We start from the raw sequence: 14159 nt of genomic DNA, 5'->3' as shown, positions 1-14159 counted from the left end.
CAATAAATTTGTGAATTGGACGGAATTTAAGGCAATCATCAATGTGGGAAGATTGAATTTCATTTTCATTTAAAAAGGAAAAAAAAACAGAGAAAAAAGAAAAAGCATGTGCAAGTAATGGCTCATCTATGTCCTGTAAAAAAATGTAGGAACCGTTGGCTGATATAGATTTTAAAACAATGTTATGCGTCATGTCTGCGATGGTTTGAAAACTGGCCCTCCCTGTCCTAGTCCTACCTTTTTTTTTTGAAAATTTTGAAATTCTTGGTTGTGGGTAATGATGCCACCGGCATAAAGAACACAGGAAAAAGGCAATGATTTATCAGTTATTCAATTACAGGTGGTCTTGTTTACTCGTGATTTATATTAGCAAGCTCATATTCAAACATTATATGTGGAGACATTGGCCGATTTGGACCGACTGGATCAGCATGTCCAGAAGAAGGTGTTCCTTGTTCTCCGAAGAAAGCATAATTATTGTGTGTTGGGATCAAAAGGCTCGATGGACTTGGAGGGAAGTTGGTGTAGCTGCATCCATGGCTTTGATGTCGCTCGTCTTGAAGTTGATCGCTTTCTCTAAAAGTATGGGACCTAAGATCTTTGTCGTCAAAGCGTGTCACCATGGCTTTAATTTTTCTCCATATCGAAGATGGGGAATTCAAGTTTATTAAGGCATCTCTATTTTCATAAAGGAATGTGGTGATGCATGTGATGAGAGCTACAAATGAAGCGACTCCAGCAATGAGGAATAGGCCCCAAAAGCTATTCAGGCCGATGCTGTTTGAAGAAACTGAGTTGGTGAGCTCTGGACAACTGGTTGGTTGCCCAAACCATGCCTTCTCAAATTGTAGCATTTTAGCTCCCTCTGTCACGTTTAAGACTTGCCTTGAAACATCAGCTACAAGGGGTGAACCCTTTGGAAACACCTGAAAAATTATCAAAAATAAGAAACCTCGGTATAAAATTTATACGTGTGTTATGAGAGTACTTACAAATCCAAAGCCATCAAACTTGTACGTTGGTCCGACTGCAGTGTATTTGGAGCAATATTTTGCAAGGAAAATCTTCATGTAAGGGATTTCATCAAATGCAGCAGCAATTCCACCTTTTGAAAATAATTCATCCAGTTCTTCTGGTGACTCATAGATTACTAGCTTAGACTCATCAAATTTCATCCATTTGATCAAGAATTCATGAACGAAAGAGGCATGTTGGCAACCTACACGCTCCCCTTTCTTTATCAGCTCATTTATATCGGTGATGGTTGGGTTGAGCTGTTGAACTGTCAACATTGAAGTCAAGCTGGCTGTGTAACTTTGAGTAAGAATCAGCACCACAAAAAGCCATATGATCACCACAAACCGAGCCAAGTTGTTGACAATTCTCTCCTCTGTTAACAAAATTTAAGAGTGAAATGGAAAAATCAACTCCAGAAAATCAATATAAAGACAAATATATATAATTTCTTAAACATAAAAATTACCCTGAAATTTACTTGCATATTGTATGGAATGTCCATATATTAATAGAGGTTGTAATCATGGGAAACAAGCAAGCAGGCCATACTAGAAGTTAGTTTCGATTGTGTTTGAGATGTGCTCAATATGCTTCGTATCATGAGTATTTGAATATTACAAGAGTAGATAAGTTGCTGGATAAAATTCAAGGAGGTGGAAGAGAAATTACTCTGAGCAAACACCAATGTTGAGAATGAAAACCAGAAGATAGTGCCAACTTGATGTGAACGAGGCCCTCTGAAATCTTTATTTACTCGATGTTCAAGAACCCAAATCACAAAGCCAATGAATACAAAGAAACAAGAGCTTGTCACCCAAAGGTCCCAAGTAAGTGGCTTCAAGAAAACCCATGCATTTTTTCTTCTTCTATCTACGATGGGCACGATCATTGACACCCCAGATTATGTGTACGGTAGTGTAAAGTCTACATACAAGGACCTGTTCGCTAGAATAGTAGTATCTCCCACCACAGCATCATACTTCTGTTCACAATAAACAATGGGGCATTCTGTTATGCATTACGGGAAAATATGCTGCAGGTTTGGTTTTTATTTTGACAAACTCCATCATAATTGAAGCTAAACCTAGAGTTACCACTATGCACCAGGAAAGGTAAAGAGTTCGATTAACTGACCTGGAGATATACTTGATATATCAAATCGTTGTAATCACCCGCTGGATCGCCATCGGGCGTCTGGAAGGGACTGTACTCATAAGGAACAGCATATGGTAATGCTGCCATCACTGCATCGAAGACTGCTATGGAAAATCCAGTGACCTCCGTTGCGTTAGTGCTAGGATCTCGTGTCACCTTTACGAATTCACCAAAACCCTTGGTGACTGGTACTCCTATTCTCATCTTCTTCTTATTGGTGGGAAGGACCCAACCTTTAGGAACGGAGGGAGATTCTCCTGGCCATACGATTGTTCCTAGATTGGCCTTGGAAGTAGAATGTAACTTTCTTACAGTTCCATTCTCTGGTGTCCAAAATCCAACCCCTCTTTCCCCTTTGCCGATCACATTGACCACCTGAAAAGCTGATGAACGTAGTTGCCTGTTCAAAATTTGAAAGTGTCCACTGAGGCCCTTAAATCTAGTACTTAATAGTGATTGGAGAAGACTTGGACCAATTTGGGAGACTCCTACAGTATCAAGATCGGTTGAATTTCTGTGAGTATTAGACTTTTGGAAGCTGAAGTTTGTTGGCCCAAGTTTTTCAACTGCCATGGCTAGCCCAGAAGCAGCATCATAAGCCCAGAGTCCAAAAATGTTCAGCTCAAAGCTTTCATTGGTTGGATATTCTTGTTGAATTTTCCTTTTCCATCTGATTTTAAAACTTTCAAGCTCTTTCGATCTTGGAACATGAGGCTTCACGCCCAGCACTCCTTGCATTGAATCAATGACAGATGGATCCAAAGTACTCAAGATATCAGTTAACCCATCAGTTAGAATCCAAACATAACCTTCTTTCATCATTCCAATCTCATTCGCTCTGGTGAAAAGCCGTGGGCCTAGAGGTGTAAGCATGTGTACAATGAAAACTCTGGTTGGCTTCGTCATCAACTTGTAAAGCTCTTCGAGGATTTGATCATCAGTGGCTAATGGATGAATGACGCTCCGGTAGGAGATACGGGTGTCAATCTCTTGCAAGGCATCAGTAAGATATGGTATCACTCCATTTCCATACTCGTTGTCCACGTAAATGAGCACAACTTCTCTCCACCCAAAGGCTTGGACAATTGCCCTCATAGCTGGTACTTGAGCTGAGTCATTCAGTGTGGCTCGGACAAAATATCGACTCCGCAGCGAAGAAAGGGAAGGACTAGTTGCGGAAAATGAAATGATGGGCACATGAGCCTTGTCTCCGAGACCAATCACAAAGTTGGCCTGCATGGAGGATGCTGGTCCTATGATGGCTTGAACTTCCTCATTTTGTAATAAATCTAGAGCTGAATTTCACAATCATTAAAATTTTATGATTCTAATGTTTCATTCTATTTCTACTATATTATCAGCAATCAAACAAGGTACGCACAAAAAAGGAAAATACATCCCCTTGGTCCCATGAATTCTAGAATTCGTGAAAAAATCATCAATCTTGTTATACCAGAAAAGTGGAGATAACCTTAATTTTTTTATATGCCTTCCATTCTACATCTCATTATTTCTTAGTGCCATAGGTCATACGCGTCACTTTTAAACCAAGGGGGAAATTAAATTCATGGAGACTTTTGCGTCTTTTAACCATCGTGTGGTTAACAAAGAAAAGTCTTCCTCGTGAAGAAAAGAAATGTTGCTTAGTTGAAAACGCGGGGTACAATTTGACTAAACTTTTGCCGTCTTCGATGGGCATTCTAACGTCGGTTCAATTTGAACACTCGTTTTCCTCAACTTCTCTTATATTTATCAAACAATAACTCCCATCAGCTAAAGTTAAAGAGAAAAAAAAAAATCAAAAAATCAAAATCCTTAATTGGTCTACAAATCAATTTACTTAATGTGAAAATTTCGAATTAATTCTAATCTGGGTGGATGCTTCTGGATTTCTTTCACTGTTCAATTCAGTGCTGCATTTCAGGGATTGTGTTGCTTAAAGGAGGTTTTCTGCCTTGTAACTTTCTATGGTTGTCCTCGTCATTCACGATAATTCCATAATAACATTATAATTAAATGGCAAAATTTTTATGGACATGTTTAGTAATTACTAGTCATAAAGTGGTAAGAAATTATAAGATCTCCGGTTATTATTTTTTTGAAAAATTGAATATAAATACACTAAGCAATCAAGTTCAATATGGTGATGGATTCTCCATGTATTTTCAAGTCATATTTCAAGATAATGTAATTTTTACTTCCATATGTCTCTACATTTGTTTTCTAAATGTATTCTAAGTTCTATGAAACGAGAGTACCTGCTGCAGCTGCACCCATAACATCCCTTTTGGAATCTCTGATTTCCAGAACCAGCCTAGTCTTGTAGTGCCCATGAGAGGCATAGAAGTCTGAGAGCGCCATGGAGATGCAGCTCAAACCCATCTTCCCCAGCCATGTGTCCATGTCAAGAACCACTCCCACTTTAACCGGTATTGTTGTGTTCTGTGCCATGCTCATTTCAATGAAGAAAATCGTGGGAAAGAGAACGAACAAGAGAGAGGTAAGGAGTTGGCTAAGGTTCTTTCTCATCTTTGCACTTGTAGTTGTGGGAAGCTATGGTACTCCTAATATTGGAGAGAAAGAGATCTATTTATAGGACTTGGAATTTTGAAACCAGAAGCCAGCTGGAAGCAGGATTACTCTGGAGTCAACTTCTAAAGGAGACCCAGCTGGGCTCGTGTCTTTACCCGCGGGATGAAGAAACTTGTAGGTCCCGTCAAATATAACAAAGTTTCATACATATATTTGCATAATTTAAAATAAAGAATTATTATAGACCCTGCATTTTGCGCGATGAGTTCCCACTCGATGACGAACTCGCTTTTCATTTGACAAAAAAATATTATTTTTGAAAGAAACTTGGAGTCGCTACTTATTTTTATTTTATTTTTAAAGGGAAAACAAAATAAGAAAGAAAACCTTAAGTATAACTCCTTATTAAGAAAACACGGTTTATGAAAACCAAATCTAAGTCCGGAGTCAAATTACCTATTGGGAAGGTACGGTAAAATACCGTAGCAATCATTTAAGCCCTATAATGAAGTCTCTACTAATCAAAGTGAGGCAAGTGTAACAATTGATAAAGAAATCAATAGATACCAAAGAATAGTCACATAATGGAAGTCACAAAGAATAAATAAACAAAGTGAGAGTGAGAGCATATCTTATCGGCAAACAATAATGCACTATCATGAAATGGAGTTAGTAAACAATAATGAATACAAACTATATCGCATGTGTCACAAAATAAAGCAAGAAATCATCAATGTCAATTATGCACTTCATTCAAATTATTTTTAAAGAAAAATATCATAGATGTTGGGTTCCCACCAAAACCCAATTGATTTTGTATGAATTAATCTTGTAAATTTCCTTGTTGTGGAATTATGAAAATTCATTCATGTTTATTAAAAATCGAGAAAAACGAAAAATTATTTTAAAATTAAAGAAAATTTGTAAAAGTACTTACCCGAAGGGAAATGTGGCAAGTTTATTAAAAACGAGATTTTTGGTGACCCTAAACCCTAAGGAAGGAAGAAGAAAATAAATGACTTAAAATTATTTGAAAACTAGAGTGAAATTAAAATTATTTAGAAAAATAAAATTTGAAAATTGAAGTTTTGAAAATTAAATTTTAACATCAAAAGATGAAAAATTAAGAGGATGCCACTTGGCCTTTGGGTGGTGCACTGAGGGTGGCCATATGGGAGTGAGTCTCGAGGTAGAGGAATGCTGGCAGGAATGGGGCTTGTTCTCTTGAGTCTGATCATTCATTTTGTCTCCTCTACTTGTGTCACACGAGAATCCAAACTTCGGCAATCTCAGGCGGATCAACTTCTTAAATTCGGTAAGCTCAAAGGTAACCACATATCTTGCTTGAGCTTCTCGATCAGTCCAGAATAATGACTACCCCTTTGACGATGAAATCTCCTCTCATAGACCAGAGGAAGATCCTGTTGAGACCACACTGATCACGTTTGGGCTGTATGTAGCCACATACTAATAGTCTGATCCAATCTCTTCTCTCCAACTGATCCGACTGCCACCCAACATATCCAACAAAGAATATGAAATCCTGAGGCTTAAGCACCCCTTGCTTCACCAGTTTTACAGCTTCATCCAGACTCTAGAGACCCACCCAAACGCATGGGACAATCAGCAAAGGTGGTTGTCGGGTCCATATTAGTGGGCTTCGTACAAAGCAGAATCAATTAGAGATTTGCTGGAAGTCTATCAATAGAAAATAATGCCATGTCAAACAGTGGCCAATGTCGTATGGAAATGAGGAGTTTTTGGTGGGCAGTGATGTGGCGTAAGCTGATTGTGAGGGCTTGGATGATGAGTTGGGTGGATTTGTTGGGGAGGTCAAAGCTAGGGTCTGATCATGCAGTACCGAAGGCAGTGGGTTTGACTCCATACGAACTTTAAATGCTTGGTATACCAACTGGAAATCGAAAATCAAACTCACCAACTTGACCTTTTTGTTTACGAGCATGTGAGTATAATCCTCATGAAAATGCCAATAATATAGATAATTCGCAAGGGAGCTTCTCTAAATCACTTTTCTGATGTTCTTCTACTTGCCTTCTCATCCATGGGTCGATTAAGTTTCTGATCCAAAACCCATACACTGCCTTTATTCACACTGTCTTTCTCAAACCTGATTTCGTTAGCCATTTGCATCTAATTCAATCGCATGATATTTGTTCAATTTAGTGCCTTTAGAAAGCAGCCCACTTTCCACATGCAGTAATCGGATGTCCAATAGCAGCCTGAACACAGGGCTCCAAATATCAACACCCACATATTGAATGCAGTTCTAAGTACCAACATAATCAAACCTCTTATAGGGGTCCTCATGCATTTCAGTCTCACCTGTTCCGCTTGTAGCACTTCCTCTTTAGAATGATGGTGTCCAACTTGGTAAGGGAAAATCACAGTTAATGTAGGATGTTCACCATAAAGCTGCCCAAATCGAACAATACGTCCATAACACTCAACAAATTACCTAAAAGACAAATATCAGCATCTAATTAACTGAACATTCTAAGTTTATCAAGTTGATCCAAGAGCGCAAATTCCTTGGGATCCTGGTGATTGAGCTTCCTCTACATTGTTCTCCCACTATGATAAAGCGACAACACTGAATTTCTCCAAACTGGTTTGAGGTAGGTTGATGGGTCCTGGGCTTGAGGGTAAGTGAAAACACGTGCATGGGAGTTGCATTGAAGGTGGCTATGCAATGCAACAGCTGCATGTACTTAGGGAGTTGGTAGAAAGGAAGCTCATGGGGAATTGGTGGGAGATGAGTGATGGAGGACAGGAAGGTGGTAAGTATGAAGAAAGGAATAAGTTGAAGGTGGTGAGCACGGTGATGGGTATGGTGGGTATGAAAAGTGATCGGTGGGCGTGATGTTGTGGGGAGATGTTGGGAGGATTTGCGGGCGTAAGATAGCATGATGAGGGTGGCCATGCATTCTCATGTGGAAGTAGATCTCGGGGGGTGGAGAGGTTAGCTTTAGTTGTAGGTTGTATCTGACCTTATTTCCAGTTGTGATGCTTGAGGTATTCCAGCAAACTTGCTTATTGACGCTCATGTATGTACCCAAGATAGAGAATGGCTGGTGCATGGGGCTGGGACTTTGCAGGGACTTGGTTGGGAAATGCTTCCGTTATAGTTTGATGGGCCCGGAGCAGTGCCCCAATTGCATGATCATATCTCTTAGTCAAAGCACGGTATGCTCAGTAGAACTCTACAACCAATTTCATAAGCTCAGAACGTTTCTTGTAGTACATCATCTGCCCTCCTTGTAAAAGAATCTACATCTTCCTGAGTAAGCTTGATCATTAGTTTAACTTTGGCATCCATATCTGTAAGGTTTTTCAGAAACCATTTGGAATTTTTGAGACCTATATGGCTGCCCCATCACCAAGAATATTTTCGTCTGGAATCAGGACCCGACAGGCTAGTCATGATACCGAGTCAAGAACACCACCACAAACTATTCAAACCTTGGAAAAGCCCTGATACCAAAAGACACACTGAAGCTTTGTATATCCCACCCTCTGCACCTGATTAATGGATGTGAAGTCCCATTATAATGTACCAAAAAGTAACAGCTTTTTCCAAAAAGTGCACGTACAAAAGAAAATCAAAACAGGAGCTGGGTTTTGCTTGGCAGATGCAATCAAACACCTCCAACAACTGGACTGTAACTTTCTGAGTCATGGCTCCTGCTTTACAGTGTTAAATCTTCCTTTTTTTGCAACATTGAAGACAATTCTGTTTAGATTTTTTCGGGTTGTGAAAGATCCCCTTCAGTCAACGCAAAGCTAGACCCATTTGTTTGGAGCTCTATTGCAGAGATCTTTCTGGTCAACTCCTTGCTAAGTTCCATGAAGAAGACTCCTCCAGCCACAAAGTTTCATTTCTTACTCCATCGGAGTCACCATATTTGTAGGCATTGAGCTTCGGCTCATGGTTTTCTGCAATGATTTGCATAACTCCTTGATCTCAAAATCAGTCCATTTTCGCAAAGAGTGACTCATCTCCCACTCTATTACTTCATTAGAAACCCTTCCAGCTAAATCTGCCCATCTCCTAACCTCCTCAACAACTAACTTGATCAACTTCTTCCCATTCATCCACCATAGCAGTCTAGTCCATGTCTTGCATCCTGAATCAGAGCGCATGTAGTATTTCGTGTCTAAATATTCTATCATACTGTCAAAGAGGAACCCTGTAAGTTGTTTGCAGCCCTTAGTGTTATCCACAAAACCAGGAAAATTATCAAACTGTGTTCAAGTAGCAGAGGTGAGAGTTTCCAGTTCGTTTTAACTTGCTGAAAAGCTCAATAGGGGCCCAAAGCTGAAGAAACCCAAACCATATATTCACCATTCTCCGGTAACCCATGTCTTAGTGCCAAAAAATCGTCCTCATGAAACAGTAATCACATGAAACCACTGAGCCTGTTTTCCTTTTTACAAACTTGGGTACCAACTTCCAACAGCATCCACAAGCCAATCTCTAGCATCATCAACCGGTGATACACATGATACCATGCACCCGAAATACCCACAAAAAAACAGAGGAAGATAACCAAGAAAACAGAGCAAGGAGAAAAGAAACAAGAATGAACCAATGAAAGCCACATTTCATGTTTCATTCAACGAGCTCAGATTGGTGGGGATGGATACAAACAGATTCAAACAAGAAAAGGCAACCGATATCTCCCAATAAGGCAAAATGAAACAGAGATTTAGTGAGTTCAAATAATACTAAAAAAAAAACAGTGGATGAAACAATAACAATGAACATATGAACAAGCTAAAAAAAACAGCACAACTCATGTGTAGCCTCTGTTATCCATGACCAAACAAGCAAACAAAGCTCCAAACAGCAAGAGGTGAAGATGAAGAACATAGAAAATAAAGGTGAACAAGAATATACCCAGTGAACTTACCTGAGAAGTCCTCTGAGTAGCAAAGCTTGCTGAACTTCTCAATGCTCTTCCTCCATGATTCTTACCCCGCCAGAGAATCCTTCTTCTCTTCTGAAATTCTATCTCCAGCTATCCCCAAAAACCTCCCTGCTGAATCCTTCTCCTCTAACTCACTTTCTTTAAAACCCCTCAGAAAATCAGGAGACTCATAGCTCTCTCTTTTTCTCAAAACCAGAAAATCCCCCCTGTATCTCCCTTTCTAGATCTCTCTATGAACCCCTTTTCTTTCCCCTCAAGCTACCTTTTCCCCCAGTCCCCTCTCTCTCTCCAAAACCTTCCCTCTCCTTTTCACGGCCTACAGAATCCCACTCTAAAGAAAGAGTCTCTCAAAAAGTCCCTCTACGTTTCGCCCTACCATTGGTCTTCATTCCTCTCTCCCTAAAAACCACCCTTATATAGAACATTCTTCCTGCTATTGGCCTCTCACTCCCCTTTATAGAGAAGGCCTCCACTATCCGGTCCAAAAAGAAAGGTTCTACAATTATATTTATTTTACAATTAATTTTAAATAAAATATTATTAACATTTATCATTTTTCTATGATATTATTATTTATTTTTAACAAAAAATAGATATATTTTATAGATTCATTAAGTTAAAAACATATCAATTTGAAAATATTAGAATTAGAATTGACATGATTAAAGATAAACTTGAATCTATATATCATTATTCATTTACTATTTTTTAATTATATTATTCATTGTTTATTTAAAATATGAGAGGGCCATGGAGATGCAGCTAAACCCATCTTCCCCAGCCATGTGTCCATCTCAAGAACCACTCCCACTTTCACTGGTATTGTTGTGTTCTGAGACATGGCCATCTCTACGGAGAAAATCCATAAAGACAGACAGCAGAAGAGTACACCGTGGATGCATGGAACTTTTATGCTCCTTGGGATGGCAGAAAGTCACTCCTATTTTCCCACTCCAGTTTGTTTTTATCATTTATATATTTTTTTAAATAAATAGAATCATAATAAAATAATTATAATAATATCACATCTAAATCAAAATAATAATGCTACAATAAGTACAGAGTAAGTCTCAATATTTTTAATGAATCTCTCAACATATTCTCCTTAGTGGACCAAACTTATTTTACTGGGCATAAAATTTTGAATTAAATAAGAAATGACAAATAAGAGTGTGGATGCTCTTAAAAATAAGTACATGTGTGAACTAATTTTGAGTATAGGCCAAATGGCAGCATTATGATATAACAAAGGTGAGAGAACGGAACGAAGTTGGTAGAACGATGAAAAAATCCACTATTTGTTTGGATATATTTCCTATTTTTATTTTTAAAAATAGAAACTTTTTATATAAAAGAAGAATATTTTATATAAAAAATATAAATTTAATCTATGCCTTTAAAACTTACTTTCATAAATTTTAAAATTTAAGATAATATAATTTTTTATACATTAAATTTTTAAAATCATTACTTTCTTATCTTTAAGAAATCCCTCAGTCATGCATTTGAAGCTCTCTCATAAGCTCTAGCAAGTTTCTCAACCATTCATAAATAAAATAGTTAAGCTCGAATTTCCTAAAGAAATCCGACCAGATCTCTAAGATCAAATCAACCTTGGTTTTCCTATCAATATAAGCTTTAAGGATTTTTATCTCATTAAAGAGTTGGATCATCCTAGCGTTCATGATAGTCCTTAAAGCAGCTTGTGCTCACCTTTGTCACCGAAGATCTCTTGTAGATCGAAGAAAATATCATAAGTCGTGACATAAGACACATGTTACTCTTGCAATATCTTATCCAATGACCCAAGTATAATATATTTAGCCTTTTGATTTGCCTTATGTCATCTATGATAAGCATCTCCTTCTTCCTGTGAGGATTGCTCATTAAGGGTATTTGAAGCAAATTCCTAAATTACCTATTTTAACTCCTCTTGTGTGAAAACTAGGTTTAGATTTCTTTTCTAATCCACATAATTAGGCTTGACCGATTTATTACTTGTAAGAATGAAAGTGACTGGATTATACGATATGATTGTTATACAAAAATTAAACTTGCATTAATAATTGAGCATTCACCTTAAAGCAAACCATATGAATTTAGCAAAATGTAAAACTCTTAAGACTATGTATCTTTTGTAAAGAAACCTAGTATTATAAAAATCAAGCTTATATTGGGTAGGTTGTGATCTTATTATTGGATAAAGACCCTCTCAAAATGATCTTCTTGTCTTATTTAACCCTAAGTCAAGGTTAGCATACCTCTTATATCCCCTTAAACTAAGCAAGTAGGACCATATGGTGGTTGATTAATTTCACGACTTCATATCCAAGTTAAATGTATAATCGTTATCCTTAACATCAATCCTCACATTTTAATCACAAATTCATTAATTCAAATAACATAACATATAAAATTAATGAGTAATTATGAAACCTAACCTAAAAATACTCTAATATTTTCTTAGAAATCAAATACAATTAAAAATCCTAATTATTATTCAGTCATACCAATTATTAATTCATTTTCAAAATATAAAAAATCTTAATTATTATTCAATGACCAATTTCCTAGTGAGTTTTAAAATATTTTATCTTAATTTTGTAAAATAAAATAAAACATAATAATTATTATTATAAATATTTTTTATATGTAAAAATAAATAGAATTAATTAACACTTAACAGTATGCAAACATTAATAAAAATATACAACTCACCATTTAATAGTATTTAGACATTGCTAAAAAATAAATTGTCTAAACACCCAATAATGTTAAACCTTGTTTAGATATAAATCAAATTCAAACAAAAAACAAATATATTAAATATTTAACTTAATAACACTCATCTTCATTCAAATTGAATTCGAATTGATATTTATTCCAATATATTTCACATAAAAAAGAAACTCTAATTATTGTCGAAGATTAAAGGGTAATCATTTTCTTCTTTTCTTTCTTCCCAAAACGATTCTAAAACTCTAAATATTTCAACTACTTCATAATTTATAAATTTAGATTAACCATGTAAAGTTGTAACTTTGAAAAGTTCTTATTGGAGATGTTCCGAGTCCATAACGATTGCACCAAATATCCATATAACTTGCATGTCCTAGAAGCAAAAGCAGCCATATAATATCATATTTAGCGTGGTCCGTAGGAGTGGGAAGTGTATAACTAGTCACGATTTCTCATGTTGAATTTAGTTACCTTGACCAAATCAAAGTATGTTTTGTGGGACTCACATCATGCTACGAACCATATAGATGATGATGCTCCTTTCACAACAAATTTCTAAGGAAAGTCGCAGTCAATCCTATCAAACCAACAGGCGATTAAACAATAATCTTGTCATTTTAATCAAGACTTCAAAAAATACAGTGTGATGTAATAAAGTATTAGCCATTGTTTCTTTGACAATTAAGAAACAAAGGGTAGCTTATAACAAAAAATCGTAGGTGTCCTTCATGGAAACTCGTATCATAGCTTCCTTATCGTGTCAAAAATTGGCTATTTCTTCAACCTTCATAACTAGTGGAGGTGCTTAGCTCTAGTATGATATAGGGTTGAATCTCTATGAATCTCCATCACCAGCTCCTGGCATCAGAACGGCGTATTAGCTGGTAGGAAATTTCAACATTTCCGGCTCTTGATGGCAGCATTTGGCAGAGTTTGAGGTTATTTTTGTCCCAAATGCACAACCATGAGAGCAAATATTTCCCTGCATTTCCCGCATTTCAGGCAGAGACAGTCAAAACTCAAAAGACTCGAAAGACTAGTGTAAACCATAGACGCATCAACTCGGAATATTAATTTTTCTACAGAACACAAGATGACCTCCATGTGATAAGCATGGAATTGAGGGTTCAATATCTTTGAATTCATGTAATATTGTATTGGATAGTCCAGATGATGAAGCACAGGGTCAATGAAACTCATGAACTGTAGATAAAATATCATGGTCTGAGATCCAAGTGTTGAACTTGAGTTTTCCATTCAGAGAAAAGAAACTGGAAATAATATTCACTTGGCTTGGTCTTGGTGAGGCATTGATCGCATATGTGTAGACTCCAAAATTTGTCCTAATTTTTTTTTACATTTATTTTGAACTCAATTTTAAATTTATATTTTTTGGTCAACTTACCATTTAATTATTAGTTTTTATATTATTTTATTATTATTATTATTATATTATATTTTTATTTATTTATTTTCTTTTTTTTCCTCCTTTCTCCTCTCTCCTCTCTCTTCCTACCTTCCCCAACTACCCCACCCACTTTCTCTCTCCTCCCATACCTCCCCATTCCCAAGACCACCATCCCCCATTTCATTTTCCCTCCATTTTTTTTCTTTTTTTATTTGATTTCTTCTTCCTCTTCTTCCTCATTTGGCTCTCCCATTTTTTTTGGGCGTGGCCGGCTCTCCTTCTGTTCCTTTTTTTTTTTCTTCTCTCTCCCAACAGCACACCCACCGGCTCCCCATCTCCCCATCTCCTCTCTATTTTTA

The 14159-nt window shown here is 36.9% G+C and overlaps 1 pseudogene; it reads right to left on the bottom strand.

Annotated features, from left to right (window-relative positions):
* Window positions 1–292: 292 nt before the first annotated feature.
* LOC100253755 (glutamate receptor 2.8-like) lies at window positions 293–10040 on the bottom strand (annotated as a pseudogene).
* Between the last annotated feature and the right edge of the window lie 4119 nt (window positions 10041–14159).

Source organism: Vitis vinifera, chromosome 4 (genome assembly GCF_030704535.1).
Source record: "Vitis vinifera cultivar Pinot Noir 40024 chromosome 4, ASM3070453v1".
Classification (NCBI taxonomy): Eukaryota; Viridiplantae; Streptophyta; class Magnoliopsida; order Vitales; family Vitaceae; genus Vitis; species Vitis vinifera.
The sequence above is the reverse complement of the archived record's forward strand: the minus strand, read 5'-3'. Positions and strand labels throughout refer to the sequence as shown.